The following is a 13,563-nucleotide window of genomic DNA, read 5'->3' as shown; positions in this document are numbered from 1 at the left end:
TCTACGCCGCGCCGTCGAACGTGGATCCTCGTAGCACACACGGAATGTCACAAAGAAATACAATGCTGAGTTTAAAAATCACATGGCGTTGATCGCAAAGCTTTCGTGAGTTGAAACGATCAGAGCAGAGCAGTCGGCAAATGCGGGCTGGATTCCTAAAAAAACTGAAATAAACTGAGACGTCAGCTCCTCAAAAGGAAGCTAGGAAAGCACCCTTTTAAGTAATCGATCGTCATTTAGGTGTCCGGTCTTTCATATGATACCTCTTGGGCAAGCAGAATTGCACGTACGCTTGTTCGGACAAATTGTACAGGGCAAAAGCCGAGCTGAGCTAGAATAGGCCGACACGAATGACGAGGAAAACGTGATTATCGACTCTTTCTGAAACGGGACTGCGCTCTGTCTACTTCTATGAGTTCTCTGTTTCCTCAAGTTGCTACGATGCAGCGAAATACGCAGGTACTACGATAAAGGGTCGCAAGGCTCAGGCCGTGCTGGTAACGACAGGAAAGGAAAGCACCTTGACGCAGTTTTGATCATCGCCTTCTTTTCTCTGTGCTTTTCTCTGCGACTGCGAGTGGGATTAAGCAGCCGATCTGAATCAGACACGCCTTTTCTCGTGGTGGAATTTGCATCTTTCTCATTTGCTAGATGAAACGGACCCGCCTTCGCGAAAACTGAGCCTGCTCGCCATATCGAGTTCCATCTGCGACACCTTGTCTTTTTTCCGCAGCACCTGATACTATGCCCGGAATATTGAGGCGACCGCGATAACACGGCGTCGAAAATCGCGCGCAGTCAAGGCGACGTAATCCGCGACACAATCGGGGCCAGCTCGTTTGCGCAACGGTGCGAGCAAAGTTAGTGGAGCGGAGCAATCGAGAGCCTTCGCGCTTCCTATCGCTGTGTTCGGCTCGTTCTAGCGGCCGGTCAGGTTTACCTCCTCTCTCTCGCAACCACCGCTCCTTGCGCTGCACCGGGCGCGAGAGCTCTGCCAAATGAAATGCGTGCGTTACAGTGCAAGGGCGCTGTAAGACGGCCAGAGCGCTGAATGCTCGTCGCGTGATCGCAACGGCGAGCGGCTCTTACCTGAAATGCGCCGGAATCGCCTTCGCCTCGCTCGGAGGAGCTTGCGTCCCACGCCGTCCGAGCAAGTCGACCGTGCGGCAAAGGCGGAAGAAAGTAGGAAAAAGCCGCCCGGCCGGAAAATATGAAAGTGATCCCGGAACACTTAAGAGGCCGGCAGCATGCCGTGCAATTTCCGTCGCTTTGAGAAACGGGGCCCCTTCCATGCAGGCGCCTTTCACTTCATTGTCCGGGAAAACTTACACCCATTGGCGGCGTTATGGTATTTGGCGTTGTCCGCGAAAGGCAAAAATTGTTTCATCTAGATGGCGTATGGAGGCGCGAGGAAAGATGGAAAATAAGGGTGACCACAACGCTCCGTGGCCTTACATCAAAACTCTCCCCCTGCGAAGCCCGCACGACTGCACCATTGCGGAGTTTCGCAGCTACCGGAGGCCACTGTCGCGCACTGTGGCCGATAGTAGCACTCTGGTGGAAAGTTGCTTCACTGGGGGAGAAAGGATGGATCGCGTAGTCAGGGAAACGCGGATGACTGAAACGAATAAAGGAGTACACGGCGGCTCATTGCTAAGTCTGAATAAAAGTAGTCATTCCTGAACACCTTGAAAATGCAAGTGGACAAGATGACAGAAGCGCTTGAGGGAGAGTGGTTTTAAGATGGTTGTTTTAGCAACCCGTCCGACATTTGCCCACGCCTTACAAAACAGCTGACATAAGGATCCAACAAGATTTGCCGGCATAGTGGATTCATACTGAAATAAGCGGTTAACTGCGCTAAAGAAAACTTTTACGTATATGAAGTTTGCGTAGAATTTCCTTGCTGGGAGCATCCGCAGCAGCGATCCAAATATTTTTACCCCTCATCTATTAATATTCCAGTGGTGTTCACTTAGGCGCTTATTTAGGCAACGGCCTGTCTGCCCGGTATGCAACTTGCCACACGAAAGGGGCATCTTATCGACAGTTTCATTGGTGAACGGCAGAAACGGGTTTTGATGTCGTACGGTATCACAATAACGATACGAAACGTCCCAGCCCAAGAATCCGCAGCTTCCACCCTGGCGCCGATACCACAATATTGGTGTTTAAAAGTAACATCTGCGCCAATTACTTTTTCTTGGGAATACGCAACAACTACTCTTGTTGCAACTCATGCACATACATTTGTTCTGAAATTTGCATTAAGACCGGTTGACAAAAGCATGCTTGGTGACCGCTCCACCAGCGCAAGTGGTACCGAGGATGGTGGTTCCACTACGGCATAAACATAAAAAGTGCTCTCAATTCACTGAATTATTTGCTCTGCCACGTTACATTTTTAGTCACTGAACGAACCCAGATTCTGAACGCGTTCGTGAATAGGGAGATGTGCAGACCAAGAACGCATTTTGGCATTTAAAGAGTTTCATGGCTGCTGTGCGATGTTTTTTTCTTCTTGCTTGTTCTTCCCTCTTCCAACTCTGATTCCTTGCGGTGTTTAACCATCTGTCGCATCGGTAAACTCTCGAGACTGTCAAACTACGCCTTTAAAACGGCGACAGCGCACTCATTACGAATCCTCATTAACTCTCGCTCTTAAAACAGGCATTGGACGTATCGTTTCTTTACAGACAGCAATATTTCAATGGGACGTTCATAACCCCATGGCGCATTGCATGAACGCTTGCGCCTATCTACAGACTCATGTTCCAGTTGTCTCACTTCAAGTAAAGTCGCGTCCCATTCTCAGTATGAGACAATCAGAACATAAGACTGTGACAGCGGCGATGGGGAGCGGGCGTGGAAGTGTTTTAAGGCGAAAGCCTTTCTTGGCTCATCAGTGTGCGCAAGACCTGTTCGCAGGAAACGCTTACAGCTGTCCGCTCCACCTGTCAGCCAAACCAAATGAAAAATAAAAATAAAAAAGAGAAATAGAGGAAATAACCACAAATAAAAAGCAAACAAAGAAATAAAATAATAATGAAAATAAAAATCCACGAATAAAAAGCAACAAAAGAAAAATAAAGTTACAACCATTAAAAGAAAACGATACAAACGAACGAGAGAATGTCAAAAATAAAGAACATAAAGAAACATGAAAAATGAAGGGAGAAAGAAAGGGCAGGGAAAGGCCTTCGCATTTCCGCTGATAAGCAGACTGAAGTGCAATTGCAATCTTTCAGTTTCGGAATCCCCGTGGTTGTCTTTTTTTTCGTCGCTCATGAAAGTCAACTGCGTGAGTGCCGAACAGAAATGTTTCACAAGTCCCTTTTTATTATTTTGCACCGACCACAGAGATGTTTTTGTGGCCAAGTACTTGTCTGCCAATGCTTGTATTTGTATCCTGCCAATTGAACGTGGCCGTGAAAAATATAGATAGCAGAATTGACCCCGAAGGGGACAATTAAGCCTTACAGATGGAAAAGGATGTTTGGCTTGTTGCGCTTGTGAGTCGAGGAAAAATGCTGCGCAGACGAAAACATCCCCAGCGTGCAGCGTAATCTGCGCGCATCGCGGCGGAGACAGCGATTCGCACTCACGCATCACATCTCGCGAAGCAGCAGAGGTCACCTGCGCGTGTCAGACGCTTCGCAACTAAGCGTTGTTTCGCGCTGCCTTCAGAGCTGCAACAATGTAGACTCTCGCTTGCTCTCACCGCTGTCACTGGGGTATAGCGCACACGTGAAAGAGGCTTGGGGTTCGAATTCAAGTGCTGTCGCATTTCTGCACCGGTAGTAACAAACAAAACCCGAGCGTTCATTGAATCGAACAACGACGCTTGGGGTGCTGCCTGTCCCCGGCGAACAAAAATCAGCGTCAGTTGAGCTTTGCTAGACAGTGTTCAACCACGGTAGAAAGGCTGATCGTGGGAAAAAGGGAAAACATGCGGACTCGCAAGAACATTGTTTGGCCACCCTCCCACTCCCATTGCAGGGCAATGGCCTCTCCCATGTCTCTATAAACCCTGTCCTGTGCCACCTACGGCCAGCCTATCCCCTCAAACTTCTTTATCTCATCCGTCAACCGACTTTCTGCCACCCCCTGCTACGCTTGCCTTCTCTTGGAATCGAGTATGCATTACAATTCTAGGGTGGGCGCGTATTGTGCTTTTGCGGTTTAGCAGAGAAGCGAGAACTATAGGTGCAAGATGAATGATCAGTGAGGCTATAGCTGTAAAAGCGTAACGAGAGCGTGGTAGTTACCGTAGGGAAGTGTAAGAACTGAAAGGTTCTACTGACCTACGACTCAAAATCTAATCATGCTGACGAAGTGGGCGGATGGTTCTGTAGAATCGGAATTGTGTGAACTAATATTCAGAAAGACACTTAATTACCCTATGTGTTAGCAATGCAATAGCACTAAAGTTCGCTGATACGTTTGCCGGAAGTGACATCACTTCCAACCTGGTGATGTCGCTTGCCTCCAGCCAATTGGACTTACCTGCTCTCGTGACGTCACTTAACTCCAGTTAATAAGAATTATCCGGTCTGGTGACGTCCCTTCCCTTCAACCATTGAGTAATTTTTTCGATGTGAGGCTTTAAATGCTGGAGCGCTATAAACGGAGTGCATTGTGCACATGGGCGACTTTAGAGCTAAGGCGAAGAGGCAGTAAGGGCCGATAAGCGCTACGAACAGTAAGGTGGAGCTGCCCGAATGGTATGGTTACCTCGCGGAAAACGATATGTTGCAAACAGCCATGTTGTATTCCCGCCCTCTCTAGAGAAATGAGCAGAGCCCGCCTCTCTGCTTTGTGATCTGCGCACCGCTCAATATAATGTTGCACGCTGCTGTAAGAACCAAAAGGCGAACACAGTACGGACGATGACACTCCCGTCTTATATATCCACGCTTTCTCTTTGAATTTCTCTTTGCATACAGATTACGTGTTTTAGTTAAGTTGGAGGCTACCTTGCAACAGGTGTTCGGACCGATGACATATGCCCCTTCAGTTGCATGCTTTAAGGCGCGTTTGAGGTGTCCCCCGAGATGTAGAAATCTGAGAGCTACTGTGCCATTTCATTTAATAATCAGGATGTGTTTATGCAGTTAGCCGATTTAAAAGCAAATTTTTCCACTTACCAACTTCGACACCAAGAAATGGGGCATGTTCCAAGTTGCAGAACTCAACTTGGGCGCCATATGTTGTGTTATACTATGCCGTAACTTTTAAATGCCCTATATTCCAGCAACGCACAGGTGTAAAAATGTAGCTCCCGTTCCATCAAAGCCAGGTTCCTATCATGGCTCATCAAATATGAATGGCGGAAGGATGATACATAGCTTGTGTATTTGTTTGTTCTCTTGCTATTGTAACTCATGTATGAATTACATGCGTTACTATTTTATTTGCTGTGTACTTGCTGTATGCCACGTAAGCTGCATACTGTATGCTATGTTGCTCATGTACTACAATATTATCAGAGAAGGAATTGATATGTTAATATTTTATTTTGCTTTGTGTTCGCTGTATGCTATGTACTGGGGGGGGGGGGGGGTGCTAGGGCTGTCTGCAAGCGAAAATTGTTCGCCTTTTGCCTTAGCCTGCCCACATCTTTATGGTGGAAACAAAAATGATATGAAATGAAAAATAGTAGATAGGCTCTGCGCTTTGAATTGGCAACCATTTGCGTTTATGCAGACTTTTACCGACGTGCCACTGGCACTCATTTTCACCGCTGGCGAAAAGGCCTAGTCGTTTTTGGACAATGTTTGGACAATAGGATTGCTTCTCTGCTGCTTTGGCTGCGAAAATAGGAGAACTTAATGCACATCGACGAATGCCAGCCGCGATTGTAGACGCACCGTAATCCAGCGATAGAGTACAGGATACAGAGCTTAAAAAAAAACACAGGCTGGCCCTACGAACCTTGCGTGCCGTCGCAGCAAGCGTACTCGTACCGCCCATAAAGGCTTTCTGGCTCTGGGCGACGCGAGCTCCGCGCGGGCTAGATGAACTGGCGGCTCCGCAACGAGGAAAACTCTGGGTACTTGAGACGCTGCCGGTTGTTTCACAAAACAGGCAAGGATTGCTGCGCCACTCTGTTTCTCCGGCAGAAGCGAGCCTCAAAGGTGCTTTGCCAGAGGAACTCGGCTATTAATGCGAGAGCATTCAGTTTATCACGCGACAAAAAAAAAATGCAGGCTTCTCTGCCACGAAATTAAGTCATTGGTCTATAGAGGTTACGTGATCTGGTGACATCGTCACAACCTGCGCTGACAGGCCTCTTCGATTGGCCCATATCGGTCACGTGGTCTTATGGCGTCATCATAAAGTGCCCACCGGGGCAGGTTGCCACCCCCGAAAAACCCAAAAATTCCAAAGGATCCTCAAAATTTTTGAAATAGCCCCACCCAGTAAATAGATTAAGGTGAATTAGCTTGGATTAGTGATGGATTAAAAGTGGGTCGGTATAGGCATAATTCCATATGACATTGCAAAGGGAAGTGCACGAACATTCTATAGAAGGTAATGAGTCCTTCATGCAGTAGAAGGGCATTGGAACCGGTCACAAACGAAGTTTTGGAGGAAACATCGCGAGAAGAGCATTAAACACAGCCTGTAGACACCATACTGGGCAGCCTAAATGCAATCGCATTTTCCTTGAGAACATGGTTAAGAAGTTTGTTTACACACGTGCTCTGTGATCACGCATTCCTAACGTCCAGTGGGACAAAGTGCAACATCGCGTTAAACGAACCTCGCGTACAAAATCTGCGACACTGCATTTAACGCGCAGATCCTGTAAGGAGGACCCGATGAAAGCAGAACCAAAAAGACCAAGATAAATGTGCAGCTGTGATACAGGCGCCACTTTTCTGTGTCAACTGCGGATGGCCTCTGCCAAAAGGACAGCGCAGATGCAAAATATCCGCTGTTCAACGTCACCTTTGTGCAGTACTTGTGCCTGTGTTTATTTTACATTTTATTTCTAGCGCTAGGATGTTCGTGTGACGAGCATCAAACAATACTCCCTAACCTAAGAAGGTGGGGTAAGCCACCTGAAAGCGTCGATCGAGTTGTGTTCCCCGAGCGATGACAAACGAGAAGCTCACCGCAGCTAAGCGTGTTTTGAACTTCCTCTCGTAGTCGATAATAGAGGTAAGCGGTAAATGCGTCCATTCAGAAAAAGTGTTTCACCTTCTAGCGCACCTCAGAGATGGTTGTAGTCACACTCAGGCATCGACTGCTTGTCTTCTGGACGGGCCGCCGCTTTCGCCCGCTTCCGTTCTTGGAGCTGACATGCGCTTGGCTGCCTTCGCAGCTCTAAAAGTCGCCGCCATCAGCCGCTTGTTTTACAGCGATGGCTGTAATAGCTTTGCACAAGACATTTAGTAGAAGAAATGTAAGGGTTACAGCAGAAGCTGTGCAACGCGCTATACGTAACGCGCCAGGTGGTTATCACCGCCACGTACAGGGTCAATCACACTGGGCGTGAACACGGCTACGCGTGGCTGCGTGCATGCGGAGCACCATTACGACCAAGCCGGCAGCGAACTCGTGCAGATGACACGAAGCACCGTGTCGACGTCTCTGTGCTGCTGGGCCACTCTGCAGTGATTCACGATCGCGTTAGATGCAATGGCACTCCACACGTGAATGACCACGCATGCAGAGCCATGCTCCTGAGGAAGAGGAAGACGAAGACGTTGTTCGATCGCCTGTCGCCTCAGCTCTGTTTATATAGTTAATTTTTCCCAATTTATCTAGTTTTATATGAATATTCGAGGACGGCAGCAGCTTGAAGGTGGTACTGTCCCTACGGGAAGAGTACGGCTGCTCCGGCGCCGGCAAGCCTAAAGGGACCACGCCATTCAAAGGAGGCTGGCTCGGAAGAGGCGGCCATGGCTTCCCAGACTGTGGAGCGACCAGAACATGGACTCGACGACCCGTCCAGCGAGACCTCATTGCTTAGTGGGGCTGAGTCAACGATCGTGGACGGTGACGAGTCAGTGGCCGATATGGCTGACGTGGACAACGAGGGCTTCAAGTTGGTGAGTCATCGCAAGCAACGAACGGTAGGGATCCCGGTAGTGGTTGAGCCCACAGAAAAGGGGATTGATTTAAGAGAGAAGAATACCATCTTACTTTTCGCGGCCATTCAATCACTGCTGGGATCAGCTCCGATTCGAAGTCGGTTCACCATGCACGGGGCTCTTCAGCTGGATGTCTCGACGGAAGAGCAGGTTGACAAGCTCCTGCAGAGCTCTCAGATTTTTGGCATCAAAGTTAACGTGCGGTTGCCCCATTCCTACATGAAGAACACCTGTGTTATTAAGGGTGTACCAAGGTGGTATTCACTGCTTCTATGAGGACGTAGAATCAGCAATGAATAGAGTAAAATCGCAGTACACTGTACTGATGGGCGACTTCAATGCGAAGGTGGGCAAGAAGCAGGCTGACGACCACGCGGTAGGTGACTATGGGATAGGCTCTAGAAATAGCAGGGGAGAGTTATTAGTCGAATTCGCGGATAGAAATAATTTACGGATCATGAATACCTTCTTCCGCAAACGAGAAAACAGGAAGTGGACCTGGAAGAGCCCCAATGGTGAGATTAAAAATGAAATAGACTTCATACTATGCGCTAAACCTGGCATCATTCAGGATGTGGCCGTCCTCGGAAGGGTGCGTTGCAGCGACCATAGAATGGTAAGGTCTAGAATTAGCCTAGACTTGAAGAGGGAACGGAAGAAGCTAGCGAAGAAGAAGACCATTAACGAGTTAGCCGTAAGAGGGAAAGCACAGGAGTTTAGGATAGCGCTGCAAAACAGATACTCGGCTTTAACTGAGGAAGATGATCTTGATGTTCATTCAATGCACGATAACCTGACATCAATAATTACGGAGTGCGCAGTAGAAGTAGGCGGTAGGACAGTTCGAAGAGATACCGGGAAGCTATCTCAGGTGACGAAAGATCTGGTTAAGAAGCGCCAAAACATGAAGGCATCTAACACTACCGATAGAATAGAACTAACGGAGCTATCAAAGTTAATAAATAAGCACAAGGTAGCCGACATAAGGAAGTTTAATATGGAGAGAATCGAGCATGCTATAAAGAACGGAGGTAGCCTAAAAACAGTGAAGAGGAAACTAGGCATAGGTAAAAACCAGATGTATGCATCAAGAGACAAGCAGGGCAATGTCATTAGCAATATGGATAAGATAGTTAACGTAGCCGAAGAATTCTACACAGGCCTGTACAGTAGCCAATGTAATCAGAGCGCTAATGAGAAAGACAGCAGTTCACAGCAATGCGTCATCCCGCCAGTAACGAAAGATGAAGTAAAGAAAGCCTTAGAAGCAATGAAAAGGGGAAAAGCAGCTGGGGAGGATCAGGTAACAGCAGATCTGTTGAAGGATGGAGGGGACATCGTGCTAGAAAAACTAGCCACCCTGTATACGCAATGCCTTATGACCTCGACTGTACCAGAAGCTTGGAAGAATGCAAACATTATCTTAATTCATAAGAACGGAGACGCCAAGGACTTGAAAAATTACAGGCCGATCAGCTTACTATCCGTTGCCTACAAAGTATTTACTAAGGTAATCGCTAATAGAGTCAGGGCAACGTTAGACTTTAATCAACCAAATGATCAGGCAGGCTTTCGTAAAGGATATTCTACAATAGATCATATTCACACCATCAATCAGGTGATAGAGAAATGCGCAGAATATAACCAACCTCTATATATAGCTTTCATTGATTACGAGAAAGCATTCGACTCAGTGGAAACCTCAGCAGTCATACAGGCATTGCGTAATCAGGGGGTAGAAGAGCCTTATGTCAAAATACTGGAAGATATATATAGCAACTGCACAGCTACTATAGTCCTCCATAAAGTCAGCAATAAAATTCCAATAAGGAAGGGCGTCAGGCAAGGAGACACGATCTCGCCAATGCTGTTCACCGCATGTTTGCAGGAGGTATTTCGAGGCCTGAATTGGGAACAGTTGGGAATAAGAATAAATGGAGAATACCTAAATAATCTGAGATTTGCTGATGACATTGCCTTGCTGAGTCACTCAGGAGGTGAACTGCAAATCATGATCAACGAGTTAGACAGGCAGAGCAGATCGATGGGTCTAAAAATTAACATGCAGAAAACCAAGGTAATGTTCAACAGCCTAGCAAGGGAACAACAGTTCACAATTGGCAGCGAGAGCTTAGAAATTGTTCCGGAATACGTCTACTTAGGGCAGGTAGTGACAGCTGATCCGGATCATGAGAGGGAGATAACTAGAAGGATAAGAATGGGGTGGAGCGCATATGGCAAATTCTCGCAGATCATGAGTGGCAGTTTACCAATTTCCCTCAAGAGGAAAGTGTACAACAGCATAATCTTACCGGTACTCACCTACGGGGCAGAAACGTGGAGGCTAACGAAAAGAGTTCAGCTTAAGTTAAGGACAACGCAGCGAGCCATGGAAAGAAAAATGATAGGTGTAACGTTAAGAGATCGGAAGCGGGCAGAGTGGGTGAGGGAACAAACACGGGTTAATGACATCCTAGTCGAAATCAAGAGAAAGAAATGGGCTTGGGCAGGGCATGTAATGCGAAGGCAAGATAACCGCTGGTCTTTAAGGGTAACGGAGTGGGTTCCAAGAGAAAGTAAGCGTAGCAGGGGGCGGCAGAAGGTTAGATGGACGGATGAGATTAAGAAGTTTGCAGGCAAAGGGTGGATGCAGCTGGCAAAGCATAGGGTTAATTGGAGAGACATGGGAGAGGCCTTTGCCCTGCAGTGGGTGTAGTAGGGCTGATGATGATGATGATGAAGGTGGTATTCAGAACGCGACCTACTTGATCATCTGAAACCACAAGGTGTACTGCACGTGAAACGACTTGTGCGTCGTGTGGTCTCCAGGAAAAGAATGGGCTGCGAAACCTACCAACTCTATCGTGTTGACATTCGCTCCCAACTCAGAGCGCCCCGAAAAAATTGATCTGGGATTCACAAAACACGCAGTTGCAGATTTCACTGAAGCTCCTCCACGGTGTTTTAGATGCCAACGGTTTGGGCACGTGGCCAAAGTTTGCACAAAGGATCGACGCTGTAAGCGGTGCGGAGGCGACCACGACTTTGAAACCTAGAGGGCAGATTTTGCTTGCGCCAATTGCGGTGGCGATCAATCCGCGAGTTTCGGAGGCTGCCCCTTCCGTGTGAGCGCTCTGCACCGTCGGATGTCCTTTATTACTGGTCCAAAAACCCCACCGACTGAGACGCCTGTCCCTGGATTAGACGAGTTCCCAGTGTTGGAGTCTGATGTTGTTGCGTTGCCCAACAATGTCCCTAAGAGACCTGAGTCCAGCAAGACGCCAAGGCCCAGTGCGCGCGAGTCGCCTTTTCGACTTCCAGCAAAAAGTGTCCATGTTCCTGAGCGGCCGGATCACAGCCAGACTCCACGGCAAGGGGGACCCTCATATGCTCAAGTGACAAAAAAAAACCAGCTACTGCGGCCAAGAGTGTGTCCCCGTCGGCATCTTTTGTCGATGTTGTAAGTGAGTGCGTTGCGCAAAATAAGGAGCTCAAAAATCAAGGTATGTCTGACCTTCTTCATGTTTTGTTTGGGCCCTGCGTTCACATGTTACAGCGATGGCGCCTGGTAACCTGAAGAACTTCCTACAGCTGGTGCTTTCTTTTGAGTCCCTAACTTCCACCTTCGCAGCAAACTTCCTTGCGAACTAAAATGGATGGGGCTAAACCTCGTGGATCTCATATGCACCGAAAAGTGCCGTTTATATTGCAGTGGAACTGCGCTGGGATTTTAAGTCGGTTAGCTGAACTCAAACTATTCTTGAAAGAGACTTGTGTTCCAGTATTGGCCCTGTCAGAAGCTGGCCTGCCAAGCGGGAGATGTTTGACTGGATATGTCGCTCATAAAAACTGCAGCATAAAGTCATTTCCTGCAGGAAGTGCTGCGCTTTACATAAGAAGAGAAATTCCACATGTTTCTCTAAGCGTTGCCGATCTTTGCACGGATGACATTGAGGTAGCGGCTGTGAGAATACAGCTCGGCTCTCGAACCCTTTCTATTGCATCCGTGTACGTGTCTCCGCGGAAGAAGGTAGCATTAGATTTGTTTCTACAGCGGCTCTGCGACCGCTGCCCAGCACCTAGAATCATCTGCGGTGATTTCAATGCCCATCATGCCGTTTGGGGTGACAGGAACACGGATTCCCGTGGACGCAAACTTGTAGAGGTTATTGACAGTTTGGACCTGTGTGTTGCCAATGACGGAAGCCCCACTTTTTTCCGGCCTCCAGCCTCAGCGACGGCTATAGACCTGACGCTGCATTCACCTGACGTCCGCGTGAGTTGGTCAACAGCGCCCGACCGCATGGGGTGTGATCACTATCCGATTTTTGTGTTTGCTGCCGACTTCCGTATGCACGGTCCTAAAATTAGCAACGTGGTCAACTGGGACAAGTACAGAAAGCACCTAGAACGTGTTTCTGGTGATGTTGTTGACAAAATGATTTCTAGTAAGCTAGCAGCAACTACGGCGGTCAAGTTACCTGATCATTTTTCGGCCCCGGATTTAAAACACAGGAACCTTTGCGCAGCGAAAAGAAGGGCGGAGCGCCAAGTCGTGCGGAAGAAGGACGACAGGCAACTGAAGACGACCTTCAATAGGCTGAATTCTGCTATTAGACGGCACACGAACAAGCGGTACAGGTCGCAATGGGCCTCATTCTGTGCTAGTTTGACTGTGTTCTCACCGATAACGAGAATATGGCGAGTTATTGGCAGCCTTACCGGAGAATCTCGCCCTTCGAAGCCTTATGAAGCTCTTGCAATACGCAAGGAAAAACCTATTGCGTGCTTGGCAGAGGAATTAGCAGACGCACTCGTACGCGCTGATTCTGGTATAGATATATTTTCACCACCTGCTTCCTCCAGGTCTATCATGGACGTCCCGTTCACGCTTCGTGAGCTTCAGACTGCGCTCAGTGGCCTGCGGCGCCGGTGTTCACCAGGTCCCGACGGCATCACCAATCAAATGCTGAATAATCTGCCCTTGCCACTCAGAAAGGAGCTCCTCAACTTCATTAATCGAGTTTAGGAGACTGGCGATGTTCCTCCGTCATGGAAGGTGGCACATGTAGTTCTGGTACTGAAGCCTGGCAAAGACATGACAGACCTTGCCTCGTATCGCCCAGTGTCATTGACCTTGTGTGTAGCTAAGTTGATGGAGAAGCTGGTAAATGAAGGCTTATCATGGTGGCTTGAGGACAGCAAGGCACTGCCATCCTGTATGACAGGATTCCGCCGAGGTCTTAGTGCCCAAGATAGCGTCTTAGACTTGATCAGTCACATTGAACACCAGAGAGCTTTCGGCCTTTCCACCTTGGCCATTTTTCTTGATGTTGCGAAAGCTTACGACAGCGTGCTTCAGAGCTCAATTCTAAACAGTTTGTAAGACATGGGCATACAGGGCCATATGTTAAGATTCATATACAAGTTTATAAGTGATCGCGCAGTTCGTGTACGGTTA

The sequence above is a fragment of the Amblyomma americanum genome, chromosome 4 (assembly GCF_052857255.1).
Source record: "Amblyomma americanum isolate KBUSLIRL-KWMA chromosome 4, ASM5285725v1, whole genome shotgun sequence".
NCBI lineage: Eukaryota > Metazoa > Arthropoda > Arachnida > Ixodida > Ixodidae > Amblyomma > Amblyomma americanum.
Note: the sequence above shows the minus strand (reverse complement) of the source record.